Source organism: Camelus bactrianus, chromosome 7, assembly GCF_048773025.1.
Source record: "Camelus bactrianus isolate YW-2024 breed Bactrian camel chromosome 7, ASM4877302v1, whole genome shotgun sequence".
Classification (NCBI taxonomy): Eukaryota; Metazoa; Chordata; class Mammalia; order Artiodactyla; family Camelidae; genus Camelus; species Camelus bactrianus.
The window spans coordinates 76,933,781-76,955,819 of NC_133545.1; the positions used below are offsets into that span (position 1 = coordinate 76,933,781).

Below are 22,039 nucleotides of genomic sequence, written 5' to 3' on the forward strand. Positions count from 1 at the left end.
AAATATCTGGCTTCGGGCATAGCTGGCTCCAGGGGCTCAAATGGCGTTGTGTCAGGCAGTCTCTAAAGTGGTTCCCAGTGATTCCTGCCTCCTGGTATTTGTGCCCTATGTAATCCCCTTCCCTTGAGTGTAGGTTGGACCTAGAGACTTGCTTCTAACAAATAGAATATGGCAAAGTGATGGGATGACATTTCCAAGATGAGGGCACAGAAGGACTGACTTCTGTCTTGTTTGCCATTGCTCACTTGCGCTTTCCCAGTGCACTCCATCTGGGAGAATCAGGCTGCCATGTTTTGAGTAGCCTCGAGGAGAGGCCCAAGTAGCAAGAAATGGGTGTTTCCAGCCCTCAGCCAGCAAGAACCTGAAGCCGGCCAGTGGCCTTGTGAGTGAGCTTGGAAGCAGGTCCTCTGAGACCTGTGGACAGCCATGTGAGTGGCTCTTTCCCCATGGGGCCTGGAGAAGACTGTAGTCCTGGTTAGAGTCTTGACTACAGACCTGTGAGAGGCGCTGAGTTGAAACCAACCAGCTAAATGCCCCTGTGTTCATGACTCACAGCTCCTGTGAGATAATCAAGGTGCATTGGGGTAATTTGTTACACAGCAGTAGGTGACAAGCACAGATATCACTCACTCTGGGATTCCCTTCCAGCCCTCAGCAAGGCTTTCCTCTGTGTGGCCTTTATTACTAGGCAGACTAGTAGCTCCAGGCTCATAGCCCAGCTCCTCAAGGAGGAAGTGGCTTTCTTCTTTGTAGGGGATAAAGAAAAATTCCTCGGCTTTGGTCTCACGAAACTGATTTGTGTCACTTCTTGCTGGAGTACGAGCATTAATTTTTCTTGTGGGGCTTCCTCTAGTGGTGGAAACATCTGAGTGGTAATTGTAATTGGAGAGTTTAAATCTGCGCTTTGAGCCTCTCTGAGTTCTAGCATAGGCCAAAGTGATCCTAGAGTTATGTCTGCTTGTTCTTGATCGTAGGCGAACCTTGCCTGAAGTCTAGCTGGTGGGACAGAAAGGGTGCAGATGACTTAGATGAGGCAGTGGTGAGTGTCTGCAAGATGTCAGTTTACTTATTATTTTTTAATGGAGGTACTGATGATTGAACCCAGGACCTCGTGCATGCTTAGCTCTACCTTCCCCCTGGTTTGCGTATTGACTGTGATCTGTGACTAGTCATATGTGACTATTAAAAGGGTCATAGTTTTCATTTTTATTTTCTGTCTTTGTGACCAGCTGTTGATTAGTTTATCGCGGCCTCTTGGGCTGGGTGATTGGTTCAGCACCTGAAATTGTACCATAGAGGCGTGTGCTGCGTGTTGAGCACGTCTGCTGCAGGAGTTATGCTCCCCATGTCCTCACTGCTGGAACGTGTTTCCATATTTATTGACAGTTTGGGCTATGGGTTTCTTTGCCAATCTGTGTTCTTTGATCATTTTTCTGAACTTTGCTTTTTAAAATTTAATAATAAATCTTAGCCCTTTCTATACATGTGTATGTGGAGAGTGTTTGTGATTTGTTTCTTAACAATTGCAGAACGTCCCATTTTATGCATCTAGCATGATTTATTTAACCACATTCTTCTGGTATTTATGTTATTTTCCATTTTTTAATGTCCTAATGTCAACACTGCTTTCCTTGATGTGATTTGGCTAGTATGTTCCGACAAGTCTAGGAGAGAAACTGTGGATAAAAAACGTGTGCATTTTATATTTCAGTGAATATTATTAAACAACTTACCAAAAATGTTGCTCCAGTTTACACTCTTCCCCTAACAAGTCTATCTTCCACTGTGCTCAGGAAGATGCCCTCTGTACTCTTTAGCTGACTAGGCCCTTTGTACAACAAGCCAGAGCATTGTCACCACTTCTGTCTCTCCCTTTATCATTACCTGAGTGCTCGCCAGCTGAGATCATCCTTTCATGCCCAGCTTTCCATGTCTAGTTGTTTTTGTTTAGCAAATATTTACTCTCCCTTCATTCCTACCCTCTCCCCACACACACCTTCATGGAAAGAGTGTATTTTCTTATCCCAGTGATGTTGGGTAGGTCATATGACTTGCTTTGGACAATGGAATGTGAGTGAATGAGACATGAACAGAGGTTTTCTTGTTTTCTTTTTCTTTTAGTTTTTTGAAATTGAGTGTAATTGACATACAGCATTGTGTTTAAGGTGTATACATTTATATATTGCAGTATGATTACCAGGTATCTCTAGGTAGCACCTCAATCTCGTGACGTAATTTTCATTTCTTTTTTGTGGTGAGAACAATTAGGATCTAGTCTCTTAGGAGCTCTGAAGTTTATAGTACAGTATTGTTGACTGTAATTCTCGTGCTGTGCATTAGACCTCCAGGACTTATTTAACCTACTAGTTGCAAGTTTGAACCCATAAACAACATCTCTTCTAGTCCCGCCCCCGCCCCCAGCCCCCGGTGACCACCTGTTTTGTGCTGGTCTCAGCCTGTCAGTCATCAAAGGTGTGGCTGGACTTAGCCCCTTGTGGTTCTTATGACTTCAAGATGCCCTTCAGCAATAACCATAAGGAAACAAAACCAAAAAGGTTTTATTACTTACAGGTCCTGGAAATTGCGTACACACCTGGGGCCACAGAGTAGGGTTGTGGGTGGTGAGAGACAGCACACTCACGGGACTGGGGTCCTGCTTTTTTGGAGGTTGAGGGTGGGGACCTAGGGTGTCTCTGGCTCAGTCTTTATTGGTGAATTTAAAATATAAGAATGGCAATTTAGCACGGGGTGAGAAAAAACAAGGGGCCCGAATGGTCAGTTATCAAAATCAACCAAGATCTCTAAACAAAGGAGTCTCAGTGGGAGGAGTGAGGTGGCCAGGCTCTTTCTCTAGTTATGGGGCTATTAATGTGTTTATTGGAGATAACCCTCTTTGAAGTCCATGTGTCGGCAATCAAAGCTTAAGTCAGGTACTTGCATTACAAAAAAGAAGAAAACACTCTCAGGGCTTATAGCAATCACCACTTTACTCTCTGTTTCTATGAGTTCAGCTTTTTGAGGTTCCACATATAAGTGAGATCATGCAGTATTTGTCTTTGTCTGACTTATTTCACTCAGCTTAATGCCCTCCGTCTCTCTCCGTGTTGTTGCAAATGACAGGTTTTCCTTCTTTGTTGTGACTGAATAATATTCCAATATATATGCACACAGATACACACACATATACACACACACACACATAACATCTTCTTTGTCCATTTAGCTATTGATGGACCCTTCGGTTGTTTCTCTATCTTGACTATCATGAATAATGTTGTAGTGAACACGGGTGTGCAGCTATCTCTTCAAGACCCTGTTTTCATTTCCTTTGGATAAATACCCACAGTGGGATTTGCTGGATCATATGGTAAGTCTACTTTTAATTTTTTGAGGAACCTCCCTACTGTTTCCCATAGTGGCTGAACCAATTTACTTTCCCATCAACAGTGTTGCAGGTGTTCCGTTTTCTTCACATCCTTGCTGACATACCTTTATCCCTGGTCTTCTCAGTGACAGCCATGCTAACAGGTGTGAAGTGATGTTTCATTGTGGTTTTGATTTGTCTTTCTCTAATGGTTGGTGCCGTTGAGCACCTTTTCATGGACCTGTTGGCCATTTGTATATATTCTTTGGAAAAATGTCTATTCAATTCCTTTGTCCATTTCTTAATGGGATTGTTTGTTTTTTGTTACTGGCTTATATGAGTTCTTTATATATTTTGAATATTTACCCCTTATATGACATATGATTTCTCCCATTTTGTAGGTTGCATCTTCATTCTGTTGACTGTTTCTTTTGCTGTGCAGAAGCTTTTAATTTGATGTAGTCCTTGTTGGGTTTTCTTGCTTTTATTACTTGTGCTTTTGGTGTCATGTCTAAAAAAATCATTGCCGAGACCAACGTCAAGGAGCCTCTTCCTGATATTTTCTCCTAGGAGTTCTATGCTGTTAGGTCTTATGTTTAAGGCTTTAATCCATTTTGAATAAATTTTTGTGAGTGGTATAAGATAGTGCTCCAATTTAATTTTTCTGCACGTTGTTGTTAAGTTTCTCAAACATCATTTTTTGAAGAGACTGGTAAGCCCCACTGGTTTTCAAACCAGCTAAGGGGATTCATCTTCCTGGTGTGAACCCTAGGGCTGGGGTGCCTAGTACGTTGCTTGAACCACTCACTCCCCCTTCTCTTCTGTGTCCCTTGCTAAGGCTGTGGGTCTTGACCAGATTGCCTCTTACTCTCCTACCAGGCTGTGTGGATCTTTCTTTACAGCCTTGGTTTTTGAAGACCCGTCTTGTTAGTCCCCAGGTCAGTTTCAGCAAGAGTTGCTCTATGTGTCGTTGTAGTTTTGATATGTTTGTAAGGGAAGGTGAGCCCTGTGTCCTCCTCTGCCATCTTGATCTCTCCCTTTAATTCTTCCTTAAATATTTGGTAGACTTTACCAGTGAAGCCATCTGGCCCTGGTTTTTCTGTGTTGGGACATTTTTGATCACTGAATCAATCTCCTTACTCATTATTGGTCTGTTAATATTTTCTAATTCTTCCTGATTCAGTCTAGGAATTTATCCATTTCTTCTAGGTTGTCCAGCTTGTTGGCATATAATTGTGCATGGTCTCTAATGACCTATGTGTTTCTGTTGGATCAGTTGTAATATTTCCTTTTTCATTTCTGATTTTACTTATTTGAGTCTTCTCTCATTTTTTCTTGGTTAGTCTAGCAAAAGGTTTGTCAATTTTATCTTTTCAAAAAACCAGCTCTTAATGGCCATCATTAAAAAGTCTACAAATAACAAATGCCAGATGTGGAGAAAAGGGAACCCGCCTACACTGCTGGTGGGAATGTAAATTGATGCAGCTACTATGGAAAACAGTATGGAGTTTCCTTAAAAAACTAAAAATAGAGTTGCCATGTGATCCAGGAATTTCACTCTTGGGCATATGTCTGGAGGGAACTCTAATTCAAAAAGATACATGCACCCCACTGTGCACAGCAGCACTATCTATGGTAGCCAAGACATGGAAGAAACCTAAATGCCTGTTGACAGATGATTGGTAAGAAGATGTGGGGTATATATACACAATGAAATACTACTCAGCCCTAAAAAAGAGTGAAATAATGCCATTTCTAGCAACATGGATGGACCTAGAGATTATTATACTAAGTGAAGTAAGTCAAAATGAGAAAGACAAATGCCATATGGTATTACTTATAAGTGGATTGTATAAACTTCCCCATAAAAACTGCTTTTGTGCATTCCATAGGTTTTGGTGTGTTGTGTTTCCATTTTTATTTGTATTTTTTTTTTATCTGGTTTGATTTCTTCTTCAATCCATTAGTTGTTCAGGAGATTGTTACTCAGTTCCCACATGCTTGTAGATTTTCTAGCTTTCCTTTTATTGATTTGTAGTTTCATAGCATCATGGTTGGAAAAGAGACTTGGTATTATTTCAGTATTCTTAAGTTTCTTAAGACTTGTTGCCTATCATATGATCTATCCTGGAGAATGTTCTGTATGCACTTGAGAAGAACGTGTATTCTGCTGCTGCTGGATGCAATGTTCTACAAATATCTGTTAGGTCCATTTGGTTTAATGTATGGTTCAAGCCCAGTGTTTCTTTGTTGACTTTCTGTCTCAATGATCTGTCCATTGCTGAAAATGGGGTATTGAAGTCCCCTACTATCGTATTGTAATTGTATTATATCATATTTCTCCCTGCAGACCTAATAGTATTTGTTTAATGTGGTCATTTCTCGGTATCCGTGGTGGGTTGGTTCCAGGAACCCCCATGGATACCAAACTCTGCAGATGCTCAAGTCCCTTAGTCAGCCCTCCATATCCTTGGATTCTACATCCAAGGATTCAACCAACTGTGGATCATAAACATAGTACAAAATCCACAGTTGGTTGAATCTTTAGAGGCAGAACTGTAAACACAGAGGGTCGACTGTATATTTAGGTGCTCTAATGTTGGGTATGTATGTATTTACAGTTATTATATTTTCTTGGTGAATTGACCCATTTATCATTACATAGTGACCTTCTTTGTTTCTTGTTACCATTTTTTGGCTTAAAGTATACTTTTCTTTATATAAGTATAGCTACTCCTGCTTTCTTTTGATTTCTATTTGCATGTTTTTCTATGCCTTCACTTTAAGCCTATCTGTTTCCTTAAATCAGAAGTGAGTCTCTTTTTGGCAGCTTATGGTTGGGTCTTGTTTTTCAATTCATCAAGCCACGCTATCTCTTTTGGTTTGTGAATTCAGCCCACTTACATTTTGAGTAAGTGTTGATATATATAGACTTACTAATGCCATCTTAGTAGTTGCTTTTGTAAGTTCTAGTTTTCTTTTTTTCTGTTTCTACCTAGCTTTGTAAACTGGTGATTTTCTGTGATGGTCTTCTCTGTTTCCCCTTTACTTATCTTTTTTGAATCTACTTTAGGTGTTCAATTTGTGTTTACCATGAAGTTTACGAAAGCATCTTATAGATAAAATACTCCATTTTAAGCTTTATTTGCTAACAACTTAACTTCTATTGCATACAAACACTCCTCCCTTTTACTTCCCTCATTTATATTTTCGGTGGCATAATTTGCCTCTTTTTATATTGTGTATTTGTTATCAAATTATAGCAGCTATCATTATTTTTGATACTTTTCCCTTAGCCTTTATACTATAGTTAAGATGGTTAACACACCATCCTACTTAAGAATTAGAGTTTTTAAATCTGACCTTTACCACTGTGTTGTATACTTTCATATGTTTTCATGTCATTATTTAGTGTCTTTTCATTTCAGCTTAAAGAGCTCCTTTTGGTATTTCTTGCAAGGAAAATCTAATGGTGATGAACTCCTTTAGCTTTTGTTTGCCCGTGTAAATCTGTTTCTCCTTCATACCTGAAGGATAACTTCGCTGAATAGAATATTCTTGGCTGGAAATTTTTTTCCTTCAATACACTTAATATATCATTCCACTCTCTCCTGACCTCTAGAGTTTCTGCTGAGAAATCTGCTGATAGCCTAATGGGGGTTCCTTTGTATGTTACAATCTTTTTTCCTTTGGCTGCTTTCAGGATTCTCTCTTGATCTTTGATTTTGGACAGTTTCATTACAATGTATCTTGGAGATGTCTTTGCATTGAGATGATCGTTTAGCTTCATGAACACGCGTGTCCAAGTGTCTTCTCAGCTTTGGGAAGTTCTCAGCTCTTATTTCTTTAAATAAATTTTCTGCCTCCTATTCCCTCTCTTCTCCTTCTGAGACCTCAGTTATTCTACAATTTGTATGCTTGGTGGAGTCCCATAAGACATGTAGGCTTTTTTCTGTTTGTTTGTTGTTATTTTTCCTTTGTTTTCCTTTAATCGGGTCATTTCAAGGTTCCTATTCTCGAGCTTAATTATCCTATTTCCTTTTTTGTCTGTTCTGCTATAAATGTCCTATGTGGCATTTCTCATTTCATTTATTGAATTCATCAGCTCCAGAATTTATTTTTTTTGATTTCTATTTCTTTGCCAAATTTCTCATTTTGTTCATGTATAGTTTTCCTGATTTTGTTAGAATTGTCTTCCTGTTTTCTTGTAGCTCGTTGAGTTTCCTCAAAACAGCTATTTTGAATTCTTTATCAGTATGATCACAAAATTTCATGGCTTTGAGTTTACTTGTTAGAGGATTATTGGTGTCTTTGGTGATGACACACTTCCTTTATTCTTCATGTTCCTTGCAGTTTTGTGCTGCTGCTTTTGCATTTGAAGTAGCAGACACTTCCTTAAACCTTTGCTGGTTGCCTTCAGGTGGGACATACTATTTGTTGGTACCACTTTATCCGGGGTTTTCTCCTACCTATGGGTACACTTCCTCCACACTTCTTGCTTCCTCTTTTGGCAGAATTCTTAAGTTTACATACCTTCTCTGGGGTTTGGTTTGTTACACAGCATTATTGCAACAATACTTGACTAAACTCTTAACTATTATATTTTAAGAAATTCTGTATACATGAAATTTTACATAAGTGCATAACATAATTATGATTGTGTTATACATTTTTTTACTACTGTCTTTTTTCTTTTCCTTATTAGGTTGGCTACCCCTCTCCCCCCATCCCCCTGAAGCCCCCACTTCCTTCCTAAGTAATTAATATTAACAACCTAGTATGTACCTATCTGTATTTTTCTCCATATTTTTTCTGTACTCAAATGCAATAAATATGACCACATGTATATGAGTGACATTCAAATTATGTACCAATCAGTATGCACAGAATCAGCCACTCAGAATAAACACTAGCTGAAACATCCATGTCAGTGTATGCTGGCCCATTACCAACCCTGCATGCACACACACACAAGATAAGAGTTACTATCATTGTTTATGTTTTACAGAAATGGAACAATATTATAAACATTTTGCCTTTTTACTGTTTCTTATCCAACAACACCTAACCCCTTAAATTCCAGCTATGATATGACTTTTATTCATTCTTAATTGCTATATAAGACATATTAAGTGAGCTGGATGTGTCAACATTCATTCAGCAGCACCCTGTTAGTGGTATTCCCCTTTGTTACCAGTGTTTTTGTTACCATGAGCAGTGCTGCAGTGAACATTCTTGAACACACATCATTATGTACTGGTGATGTTATCTCTAGGGCATCTAGTCCCAGAAATGAAACAGGTGGACTGAATCACGAGTGGTAAACTTTATTAGATGGTTTTAGAGAGCTTTTCAAAGTTCTGTGACAATTTACATTTTTATCAGTAAGATCTGAAGAAATCATTTCTCCTACATCCTACTTAACAATAAGTAAGTGGCTTTTTGATTTTTGCCAAACTCATGAGTTAAAAAGTCTGCATTTCCCAAACCAGCTGCAGTGCGGAAAGTGGACACAGGGGGGCAGTGTGGCCCCACGTGGCTCCAAAGCCTACTCTAATTGAGGCCTGACCGAGGCTGGGAGCCAGGCTCCAGGAAAGCTCTGGCAGGTGAAGGGCTGTCCCACTACCCTCCTTCCCTTCCCTTCTTAGTCTCTGTCCTGCAGAACCTGGCTCTCAGATGATTAAAGTTCATACACTGATTGAGCGTGAATTATCTCATGTCGAACAATGTCTGGATTGTTTTATTTAATCTTTATAACAATCCAAGGTAGGCATATTATTTCCATTCTACCAAAGAGGAAGCTACAGCTTAGGGAAGTTAATTAATTTCCTAGTGTGTGGCAGAGCCAGGATTTAGACTGACGCCTGTCTGACTCCAAGCCAAGTGTTCTTTTCATTCAACAAATGCTAGTTTATACAGGTAACATGTAATGTATTCTGAGCATATTAGTACATGCTAATTCATCAATTGATTTATTCATACATGTTGACTATTTCCTCTTCTTTTCTTCTGTTTTAAACAAAGGGATCAGTAAGAATATCTGAGTTAACTAGGAAATCTTTTAAAGCCCACAGTCTGCATTTTAACAGGAGGCTGAAGAAACAAAGAATGCATGACCTAGTGGTGAACGTTATTTGCTGACATAGTGTTATTTAAAAAGCTAAATTTCAGTTCATCACAGTCCCCATTGTTCCCTTTTCTTTTTCTCTTTTTGCTTTACTCATCCATGCTTCCTGCCTGGCGTCTGCTGATGGCAGCACTGGGCTGATGGCTCCTGGCAGTACCACTGCCTTTTGGCCTTGAACCTCACCCGATTCCATCTCCCTTCTCTTGGTCTGCTTCCCTCAGGTGACATTGTTGTCATCACACTGGCTGTTGTGTGTAGCTGGAGGCTCTCACACCTGTGAAGGCTGCATCCGTGGGTCCACGCTGCTACTTCTAACACCCAGCCCAGCCCGGGGTTTGCCAGGGCTAAATTTAACTGCAGCTGCTTCATCAGGTGCTTGGGTATTTTCAGCTGTAGAGGCATAGGGTGGCCAAGCTGGAAGTCGCTGAGGGCTGCTGGCCAGGGCTCACGCCCCATGTTTGGGATTGAAATTAGCAGCCAGGTTGTTCCAAGGGCTTGGTCCCTCCCCCTTTTTTTCTTAATTGGAGTTGGGGAGAAGGGAGAAGGCAAGGAGCAATAGAAGGTAAGACAGCACAAGGTGGACCCTGGGGACCCTCAGAATTTGCTCCATTTCTCCCTTCTCCATAATCAGTCACCTTTAAGTCACTTGAGTGCTGGCAGATCATGAGCTGGAGACCATGCTCTCCAGCTAAGCCCAGCAAGGGTGACCCACGTGGCCAGTGCCACTCCTGACTGGCGGCTGAGAGGAGGGTATGGTCTGCATTGTGCAAGGAGGGCTGCCTGCTGGCCTGTTCTCTCCTGGCCCGCTGGCCCCTGAGTCACTGTCCAGGGAGCCGCCATCCTTGCTGTAAGCTAAAACGCTCATGTGTCCCCCAGTGTCCTTTCCTGACCTAGGTCTTCGTGGACAGGGCTGTGTTCCCAAAAGCCTTGGCCGGGGGCTGTCTGAAAGTTCCCAGCTGGTGAGAGCTGGGGTTGGTAGTCCCTCTGGCCAAGAGAGCAGGTGTTTGTGCATAATGACAGGTTCTCAGTGGCAGTTACAAATAGAAGAGGGAAATAAAATGGGCCCAGAGACATAGTGGTGGCACCAAAGGGGTGGGGAGGGGAGATGTATAGAGAGGGAGGAGGCAGCCCCTAGGCCCTGTGGGCCCTGATTGGAGGAGGGGCCTGTCTGAACCTCGGAACCACCCCTGGCTCTTCTCAACTGATGCCCTTGGCTGTGAGTGAGAGCTTGTCAAACCTCCTGTGAATCCAAGTGAAACAGAGAGCCTCCTCCCTCTCTCCCCAACTCCCACATGTCCAGGCAGGAGAAATTCTCCTGACTATTCCTGGGTCCACTGTGCCTGGCACTCAGGGTACTCAGTAGGTGCCTACTGGATGCCACCGCCAGCCCACAGCTCTCACACTTGCAGGGACCTTGGGGTTCTCTATTTGGATCTGCTCATGTTCCAGAAGGCAAGCTGCCACTCTGAGGTAGTTAGTTTTATATCTGGGACCCTGACCTCTTCCCTGATGTCCTCAGTACCTTTCTCTTCCTCATGCCAATGTTGACAAAAGTCAGCAATCAGGACTCTGCACTAGGTAAATTTTAAACACTTTGCATGTATTAAGTCATTTAGACCTTATACCGGGCCTGCCTATGAGGTAGGTAGGCACTGCTATGATCCCCATTTTACAGATAAGGACATGGAGACCCAGAGAGGTTAGGTGACTTGCCCAAGGTCACACAGGATTTGGAGCTGGGTGTTCTGGCCCCAGAGCTCTTAACCACGGGGTAGACTGCCTCTCAAGGTGCTTCATGGGGACTGCCTGTTTCTTGTCCCGCTCCTACACCAGATTGTGAATGACTTGAAAGGGACTGATTGCGTTTTAATCCCCTTTGGACCCCAGGACTTAATCCAGAGCTCAATATAGTAGGAGCTCCAATGTTTGTTGAATGAATGAACGAAAAACCAAAAGCATCACTTAAAGCATTGCTCCTTGCCCTGCATTTCTGAGACCTAATCTGAAGGGTGTGTGAGTACAGGGAGGGAGGGACTTCTGTCCTCTGAGGAACAGGCTGGGAGATCCCAGCCACCCTCACCAGGATAGGAACCCTCCAGGGTTCTCTCCTGTTTCCTACCCAGCCCCACCTCCTCACCCGCCTGCCTGCGTGGTTGTGGACGGCTGGAGCACTGCACGGTCTTTGGGAGACAGGCTGATGAATGCACCAGGCAGCCAGCTCACTCCCCTGGCAGCAGTGGTGGCAGCCTCACCCTTGTGACCAGCCAGAAGCCAGGAAGGCAGTGAAGGCTTCCCTCCTACGTGCCTCACTGCTGTCTTGGAGGATTATGTGTGTGATCACTATGTTCTTGAGGCCCAGAACGGTGCAGGAGGTCTCTCAGCATCCAGTTTTCGGAGGCTAATTAATGCACGCAGAGATGCCGAACACTCCCCACAGCTGGGGAATGAGGAGCTAGGTCTTAAGGCAGATCTGGGGGAGGCACTGCGGCATGCACTGCCAGACACTTTCACCCCAAAGGTGACAAGAGAAACGGCTAAAGGCTGCAGCTGTAACTGAGAAGGGGAAGTAGGTGAAACAAAGAATGGTCCTCAAAGTGTGGTCTCCCCATCAGCAGCAGCAGCACCTGGGAACTTGTTAGAAACACCCGTTCTCAGCCCCACCCCAGACCTCCCGAGTCAGCCCCTCTGGGGAAGGGGATCAGGAATCCGTTTTAACAAGCCTAGAATGACTCTGGTGCAAGCTGAAGTGTGAGAACCACTGTTCCTTCCAAATGATTGCACTGGCAGGACTGATTAAAGCCTTCAGTGAGTATTTACTGAGTTTTGGTCCTTTGTAGAGGGTCAGTCAAGGCACATCATAGACTGGACACAGTCCTTGTTTCCCTCTTCCCCACCCCGATGGAAACTCTGGACCAAGTTTGAGAACATTAATAAACAACAAAATACAGAGCCAGTCATGACATTGGCCAGAAATACCATTTCCACCAGAAAGGAGAATCAGGAGATATGTTTCTTATCCAAGATTTGTCACATCCATTGGCCACCAATGATCAGCAGATGAATAATACGTTAAACTAGTATCCTCCAGGCTTTTTCCAAATGATAAAATGCTAGTAACTCATTAGTTAAATTGCAAATCATAATTTGCCCCCCATCTCTACCCCAAAGACTCTCAGTACATATAGTTACTTAGAAGTAACAGCTTAGAAACCTCGGGAATGAAAGATTAAAGACCTGTGCAATGTATCATTTAACTGGGTCCTCAAAGCAAGTAGTGTTATTCCAGGAACCTCCAATCAGGACAACATACTTGTGAAAAATTGTTCATTTAGACTGTTAGATTGTTAATTTAAAAATCAACACTGGCCCCTCTCTTGGATCATCATTTATGTAAAATCATGTTAGTAAATATCCCAAATTTTAACTCTTATTTATTCAAGACGAATCATTACTTTGCTAACATTTTAATTATTCTAGGTCAGGGAAGTTTGCACCCAGTAGATTACTTCTGCTTCTTATATACAATATAGAGCTTGATTTGTTTTGAAGCCAGCCTGACAGTCTCTGTCTTTTAGTGGGTTAATTCAGTATTTCCATTTAATGACAATTGATAATGCTTATTTTATTCTGCCAGCTTACATTATGTTTATTGTTTATTTTACTTTTCTGGTTTCTCTTTTCCCTTGTCTTACTTTCACTAGTTTGATCAGGTTAGCATATATTATTTGTTAATTCTTACCAATTCCTTTGAGGTATAATTGACATAAAATAAAAGGCACATTTTAAGGTATACAATTTGATGTGTTGACCTATGTCTATGTCTATGAAACTATCACCAGAAGCAAGATAAGGAACATAACCATCACCCCCCATGGTAATTTCCTAGTCCCCTTGGTAATTTCTTCATCTTCCCCCAACCCCCCATGTTAATTCCCAGGCAACCACTGACCAACTTTCTGTCACTGTGGATTAGTTTGAAGATTAAATTTGAAGAATTTTACAGGAATGGAATCATACAGTTTGTATGTGTTTTTGTTTGATTTCTTTTAGCCAGCATTATTATTTTGAGATTCATCAGTGTTGTGTGTATCAATAGCTCGTTCCTTTTTCTTGCTGTGTAGTATTCCGTTGTATAGATATCTCACAGTTGGTTTATCCATTTACCTGTTGATGAGCATTTGGGTTATTCCTAGTTTTTGGCTATTACAAACCAAATTGCTGTGAATGTATGTTCAGGTCTTTGTGTGGATGTTTGCCCTCATATCTTGGCTAAATACCTAGCAGTGGAATATGGTCTGGATATGGTCAGAGTATGTATTACATTTTGAGAAACTTTAGTACTGTCTCCTGAAATAGTTGCTTCATTTTATATTCCCACTATCAGTGTATGAGAGTTCCAGTTCCTTCATACCTCTGCAACCTTGCCATGTTTAGTTCTCACACTTTTAGCCTTTTGAACAGGTGTATAATGATATCTCATTGTGACTTATTTTGCATGTCCCTAATGCCTAATGATGTTGAGCATCTTTTAAAAATTGTGCTTATTTGTTGTCTTCATCTTCTTTGGTTAAGTGTTTGTTCAAATTTTTTTTGCCATTTCTATCCTGATTGTTTTCTTGTTACTGAGTTTTGAGAATTCATTATACTCTGGATATAAGTCCTTTATTGGATATATGACTTTTAAATCCGTGGCTTGTCTTTTCAACTCTTTTAAGAGTATCTTTAAAAGGGCAGGAGTTTATTTTTGATGAAGTTGGTTTTATCTGTTTTTTCCATTTATTAGAATTGTATACTTAGTATCATAGCTAAGAAATCTTCGCCTAACACAAGATTTTCACCTAGGTTTCCTTCTACAAGTTTTACAGTTTTAGATTTACACTTAGGTATATGATCAGTTTTGAGGGTTTTTTTTGTTGTTGTTATCACATTTAAATAATCTGTCTTTTGTGTCTTTTTTTTTTTTTTGGTGGGGAGAGGTAATCAAGTTAGTTAGTTTGTTTGTTTGTTTGTTTGTTTAATGGCAGTACTGGGGATTGAACCCAGGACCTCTTGTATGCTAGGCACGTACTCTACCACTAATCCATATACCCTCCCACCTTGGGTTAATTCTTAAATATGATGTGATGTATGGATCAGTCTACTTTTTTGGCATATGGATATAGTTGTTTCAGCACCATTTATTGAGAGCATGATCCTTTCTCTTCTGAACTGCTTTTGCACCTTTGTTGACAATCAGTTGTTCATATGTGTGGGTCTATTTTTGGACTCTCTTTGCTGTTCCATTGATCTGTTTGTCTGTCTTTACACTAATACCACTAATGTTGGTATCTGTAGCTTTATAGTAAACACTGAAATCGTTCAACTTTCATTTTCAAAGTTGTCTGCCTATACTATGTCCTTTGGATTTCCCTATGAGTGCAGTCTTTCTCTGTTAGGTAGGATGTTAGTGATAGGTTTTTCATAGATGCCCTTTACCTGATTTAGAAAGTTCCTTTCTGTTTTGAGTTTGCTCAGTTTTTGTCAGAAAGATGTTGAATCGTGTTAAACATTTTTTTCTGCATCTATCGAGATAATCATGTGGTTTTTCACTTAGTGTGTTAATATGGTGAATTATATTTATAAAACATTGATAGATTCTTGAATGTTGAATCCTTGCATTCTTGAGATTAAACTCCTGTTGGTCATGATGTATTGTTCATTTTAAACAGGCAGTTGTCTTTTAAACAGTTAAATAATGTGAAAAGAAAATGAGACCTACTAGTTATGATTTCCAGTGGCCGTCAGTCTTTGGAGTGGATCCACATTTCCATGCCTTTTCTTCCTCATTCCTCCCTTTCTGAAGGACTTTACTATTTTTTGTAGCATGGAGCTGCTGATGAGATGTTCTTGTCACTTTTTTGTGCCTCAGTGTCTTTATTTCACTTACATTTTTTGAAAGATATTCTCATAGAGTATAGACATTTTTTTTTTCCTTTCAGTACTTTAAAGATGTTGCTTCATTGTTGGCTAACTTACATTATTTCTAACAAAAATCTGCTGTCATGCTTATCTTTGTTCCTCTGCATGTAAAGTCTTTTTTCTCTGTCTTGTTTTAAGAGTTTCTCTTTAACACTGGTTTTCAGAAATTTGATATATCATGTGCCTTGGTATAGTTGTATTCATGTTTCTTGTGCTTGTGCAAGGAGTTTGTTGAACTTCTTGGATCTATTTATAATTTTTATCAAATTTTGAAAAATTACAGCTGTAATTTATTCACATATTTTTCTGTTTTTCTCTCTTTTCTCTTCTTTGAAGACTTCATTTATACATATATTAGGCTGCTTGATGTTTTCCCACAGTTCAGTGATGCTCCATATTTGAGTCTGTCTTCTCCCTGTGTTTTATTCTGGATAACTTCTACTGTCGTCTTTAAATTCACTAATATTTTCCCTGTAATGCTTTTAATCCCATTTAGTTTAATTTTCCTTCACAAATATTGTAATTTTCATTTTTGGAAGTTGGGTCTTTTAAAAAATATCTCCCATACCTCTACGTAACATTTTTAATATTTCCTCCAGCTTTCTGAACATGAGGAATATAATTATAATAACTATTTTAATGTCCTTTTATGCTAATTCTAGCACCTGTATCCATTTTTATTTGGTTTCAATCGATTGGTTTTTCTCCTTAAAATAGATTGTAGTTTTCTGCTTCTTTGCATGGCTAGTGATCTTTGATTGGATGCTAGATATTGTAAACTCTACCTTGTTGGGTACTGGCTATATTAATACTTTTATAAATATTCTTGATCTTTGTTATGGGATACAGTTAATTTAATCTGTTCAGGGCTTGCTTTTACGATTTGTCAGACAGAGCCATACTGTCTTTTTATTTTAGAGCTAATTATTCCTCACTACCGATGCATGACACTTTTGAGTATCTACCACATATTCCATAAATGATAATGTTTTCTAGTCTGGTTGGTAGGAACAGGCACTAATTCTGGGTCTGCATGTGGTCTAGATACTCTTTCCTTTAACCCTGTCAGGTAGTTCCCCTGCACACATACTCTGATCAGTGCTCTGCTGGTTACTCAAGGGGAACACTGCAGATCTCTAGAGCACACGCTCCCTCCCTACACCCTCTCTGTCCTCCCCTCCCTTCTAAACTGTAGCTTCATCTATTTTTTCTGATTTTTTTTTTTAAAGTTGTTTCAGCAGTGCAAGTAAATGCAGTCCCTATTACTTCATCTTGGTATCAGGGAAAATTACTCCTCACATCTAACCTCACGTGGAGGGTCTTCTTGCCATCTTCCCTCCCCTTCTGGCTGAGTGGGGGGTGTAGGGCTTTGGCTCAGGCTGGGGTCTTGGTAGCTGGGCTTGGGATGAGGGGTTGGAGAGCCCAGCCCTTCCTGTGGGGGGTGGAGAAGGGAAATTGCTATCTATATTACAGATAAGAGAGTATCAGAAGGCTCCGATACAGATTTTGTTCTGTAAAAAAATTATTTTTCTGCATTTTCTTGTTAAATCCCAGATCTCTTTAGTCCTTGGCTTTTTTATTCAGTTCTCGCCAGTGAAATCCTGCTTCTCAAATAGGAGGTCCAGTCTGGAAGGAACTCTGGATAGTTTAGAGGATTTGATGATGCAGTGTGGAATTAACAGCATGCTAAACATTAAAGCTAATTGGGGAAAACTTTTTAGATAAACTTGGAAATTGAAAACACTTATCAGGATGAAGTCCTGGGCCTGTGTTTTGAAATTATAGTACATCTTTGTGAGGTAAAGAATCTAATTGGCTCAAAAGAGTTTAAGCACTTATCTCCTGTTTAATATAGCCTTTAAAAGCCTCTGAAGACCTTTTATGCTAACTTGTCTCCAGGGTAGTGGTATTCAAATTGAGAACTGTTACTTTAAAAGTTATACAGATTGTCAGTTTTTCTTTGTCAGACAGAAAATCCTTATACTCCATGTTTCTGTCTTCCCCCTTTATGCCTCAAGGCAAATACATCAATAAATATGATAAATTCTTTACTTTCCAGAATTTTGCTAGAGATTTACTGTTGGCAAGAACAAAAATTGATCTGAAGAATCAAATTTTGGGGTATGAGTTTACACACAGAACAAACAGAATACAGCAAGTGGATTTGGGTGGTGGAACCTAGAGAAGTTTGCTAGGTTTCTGGAACTGGAAGGATATGTACTCCTTTTTTTTTTTTTTTTTTTTTTTTTTGATTTGGCAAATGCATTTATTTTAATCAAAGTATAGTTGATTTACAATATTAAATTAGTTTCAGGTGTACAACAGTGATTCAATATTTTTATAGATTATACTCCATTTAAAGTTACAAGATTATGGCTATAATTCCCTGTGCTGTACAATATATCCTTGTGGCTTATCTATGTTATATGTAATAGTTTGTATCTCTTCATCCCCTACCTCCATCTTTTTTTTCTTTTGAGGGTTTTTTGTTTTTTTTTTTTTCAAATTGAAGTACAGTCAGTTATAATGTGTCAATTTCTGGTATACAGCACAGTGTCCCAGTCATGCATATATACATATATTTGTTTTCATATTCTTTTTCATTCAAGGTTATTACAAGATATTGAATATAGTTCCCTTGTACTTCTTGAATTTACATATCGGGGCATCAGAGGAGCTGGAAGCCACAATATACTCTGGAACATCAATTTTACATATTGATGAAAATTTATAACATTGTAAAGTAAACAGATATAAAATGCAGATTTTGCTGGATTTTAAGATAAAAATCAGACTTAGAAAAAAGTACTGAGCCTTGGGTTACTTTAGGCCATACCCTCAGAATCTGGGAGGTGGAGGACGTGCTGATCATTATCCTGCATTTCAATGGAAAAGTTGAGGAGCCTTACTCTAGAGCTACAGTGCCCTTACAAAGAGGAGAGAGGAGCTTCTTATGGGAGGCCTGCAACTGTGCAGAGGGGGTGGAGAGAGATGTTGATGGGCCGAGCCCATGGAGACACCCTTAAGAGCTATCGAAATGTGGACAAGATCATTCCATTCACTCTTTAACTCATTCCTCCCTCCCTCCCTGCCTCCATCCAAGTATTCAACCCTCTGTCCATCCCTCCCTCTCCCTGCGTCTGTCCGTCCATCCATCCATCCAGCCATCCATCCATCCATCCATCTTATAAGCCGTTATTAAATGCCTGCTATGTATCTAGGATTCTAGTAGGTGATGAAAGACAAAATTGATAAGAAATACTCTCATCCCAAGGAATTTAATGTCTAGTGCAGGATTTCTCAAAGTTCTTCCTGCCACAACATACATAATTATGAAAACATTTGCTAAATCTATTGAGCAGTGCCTGACACTGTTCAAGGTGATTTACATGAAATAACTTGTTTAATATTTACAGTAACTCTTTGGTGTAGGTACTTTTATTGTTTCCATTACACAGCAGAGGAGCAGGTGGACTGTGTTCTCCAGGCTGAGAGTTATTGTCTAGAGGGACAAGCATGTTTATAAATAATTATAATACTGTTAAGTGTAATTGGAACACAAGAATTGTGAGGCTAATTATTTCTAAGGAAGTGGAGACCCCTGATTCCAGATGGGAGACCAACTGAGCATGGAAACCCCAACATGGAGATTCCTTTTCTTTCCTGCTAATTATCTCAGAATCACAGAATCTTGGGCCTGCTGCAGGCACACCTTGTTTTATTGAGCTTTGCAGATACTGTGTTTTTTTGTTGTTGTTGTTTTGTTTTGTTTTAACAAATTGGTTTGTGGCGGGCTTGCTTCAAGCAAGTCTATCGATACCATTTTTCCAACAGCATCTACTCACTTTGTGTCTGTGTGTCATATTTTGGTAATTCTTGTCATACTTCAGACGCTTTCATTATTATTTTATTTGTTATGGTGCTCTGTGATCTTTGATGTTACTATTGCAAAAGATTACAACTTGCTGAAGGCCCAGATGATGGTTAGCATTTGTTAGCAATAAAGTATTTTTTAAGGTATGTATGTTGTTTTTTTTAAGACATAATGCTACTGCACACTTAATAGACTATCGTATAGTATAAACATAACTTATATGCACTGGGAAACAAAAAATTTCTTGTGACCTGCTTTATCGCAATATTCGCTTTACTGTGATGGTCTGGAACCAAACTCACAATATTTCTGAGGTTTGCTTGTATATAACTTTTCATAGCATCTGCCCTGTTTTGAATAACTTAAGTGGCAAAGCATTCCTGACCTCATAAGTTAGCCCATTCTGTCTTTGGCCAGCCTGAATGGTGGGAAGTATTATATATTGTAGCAAAATACACCTCTACATAATTTCTCAAACCCAGCCCTAGTTCTGTTTCTTAGGGCAGCGTTTCCTAATGCTCTGTGTTTGGGATGTTAATAGGCATTATATGGGGATATAAGAGAGTTGTGTACACAATAAGTGATAAATTCTACCGCAGGTTTCTTTATTAGAAGATTTTCTCAGAACCTTTTGTATGCTAATGTGCCTTGTGAATCTGAGGCGGATTGCCTTTGTAGCATTTTCCAAATTCTTTCACCCACCCAACTCTTTTCTTGAGAGCCACGTATTAACATCCCATTGGAAAGGGAAGTGTCCCTAAGTTAGAATAAGCATGTTCCTCCTTTCCTGGGCCAGCTTTTCAAATGCTTGGGCACGTGCTCCATGTATAGTCTTCTCCAAACTAAACATCTCTGCATCTTTTAGCCTTCTTCATGGTTAGGTTTTTAGACCTTTCTCCTTCTAGTCGCATTCCTCTGGGCAGCTCCAGCCTGCCAATGTCCCTCCTAAAGTGTAGAGTTCACAACTGAGTTTAGCAGCCCTACACTGTTCTTTGGGTTGGTTCCATTGGGCCCAGTTAGAACCCTTGGAACACTGTCATTTTGCCCTTTTATTTCCAACCTGACAGGATGGCTTAGCTGACTCTCAGCAGAGAAATGATGAATGCCAGAGCAAGAGATGCATGTGGCATTTGGAACAGTTCAAGGAACAAATGGAATGGTTTTGGGGGAGGGGTTTATAGCTCAGTGGTAGAGCACGTGCTTAGTATGCCCGAAGTCCTGGGTTCAATCCCCAGGACCTCTATTACAAATAAACAAACGAACCTGATTACTTCACCACCACCCTCCCCCAAACTGAATGATTTTTATTTTGGAAGGCTTGAAATGTCTTAAATAAGCAACCATTTGAGAGCCTACTATGTGTAAGGCACTATGGAAGTAGAAGACATGTAAGCCATTAGTCTTTGATGCCAAAAGCTGATTGTTGAACAAGGTAGATGGTTAACAGAAAGGGCCAGAAATACAAGATAACGTCAACAATTGACAAATTTTGCAGATTAACTAGGGTGGTAGGGTTTCAGGGAAGATTCCCTGCTAGCTGGGTTTTTGTTTTTTTTTAATTGAAGTACCATCAGTTACAATGTGTCAATTTCTGGTGTACAGCACAGTGCCCCAGTCATGCATATACATACATATATTCATTTTTATTAAAGATTATTATAAGATATTGAATATAGTTCCCTGTGCTATGCAATAGAAACTTTTTTTAACCTATTTTTATATATAGTGGCTAACATTTGTAAAGCTCAAACTCTCAACTTTATCCCTTCCTATCCCTTTTCCCTGGTAATCATAAGATTGTTTACTATGTCTGCGAGTCTGTTTCTGTTTTGTAGATGGGTTCATAGTGTCTTTTTTTTTCTTTTTTTTTAGATTCCACCCACGAGTGTTATCATGGTATTTTTCTTTCTCCTTCTGGCTTTCTTCACTTAGAATGATGATCTCTAGGTCCATCCATGTTGCTGCAAATGGCATTAGTTTATTCTTTTTTATGGCTGAGTAGTATTCCATTGTATAAGTGTATCACAACTTCTTTATCTGGTCATCCGTTAGTGGACATTTTGGTTGTTTCCATGTTTTGGCTATTGTATATAGTGCCTGCTGGCTGTTTTTTATTTCCTCTGCAATGTCCCATATATCCACTGAGGACGAATAAACATCGCTGATGGGCTGAAAAGAGGTGTGCCTTGCTTCGAAGGGTCTGTAGTTTGGTGGTGAAGTGAACTTTTGGTCACTGAATACTTTTTTCCCCAAAGACACTTTATAGTATTAAAACTGTGTTTTCTGGAAGAAAGTAATGTTTAACTCCAAGTCAAAAATCATGCCCTGAACTGGAGTCAATTTCTAAAAAAGTACTATGGTATAAATGCCAAAACAGAGAGGAAGTTTTTCAGAGTACAAAGTATTACTCAGAATAAGCTAAGAAACACAAATACTTTCTTCCCAAGGCAACTCCCACACTCAGGGCAGGGCAGTGTGGTGGTTCGGAACATAGACTTTGGAGCCAGACCGCCTGGTTTCCATCTCTGCTCTGTTCTACTTCGTAAGTGAGTGGCCCTGCCTTGTACTTGACTTCTCAGTGCCTCCTTTGTTTTCTTTCTTTTTTTCTTTTTTGCACTATGGGGCTACTAAAAAGTGCTTACCTCATCGTATTGGTATGAGTGTGAATGAGTTTCTATATGTGAAGCTGTGAGAACACTCAGTCTATCCCTTTTTA

At 39.9% G+C, this 22,039-nt stretch overlaps 1 long non-coding RNA gene across 3 annotated transcripts in view; it reads left to right on the plus strand.

Annotated features, from left to right (window-relative positions):
- The window catches only part of LOC123614514 (uncharacterized), a 116,992-nt gene that overhangs the window by 23,737 nt on the left and 71,216 nt on the right, over positions 1-22,039 (plus strand). The window lies entirely within an intron of this gene.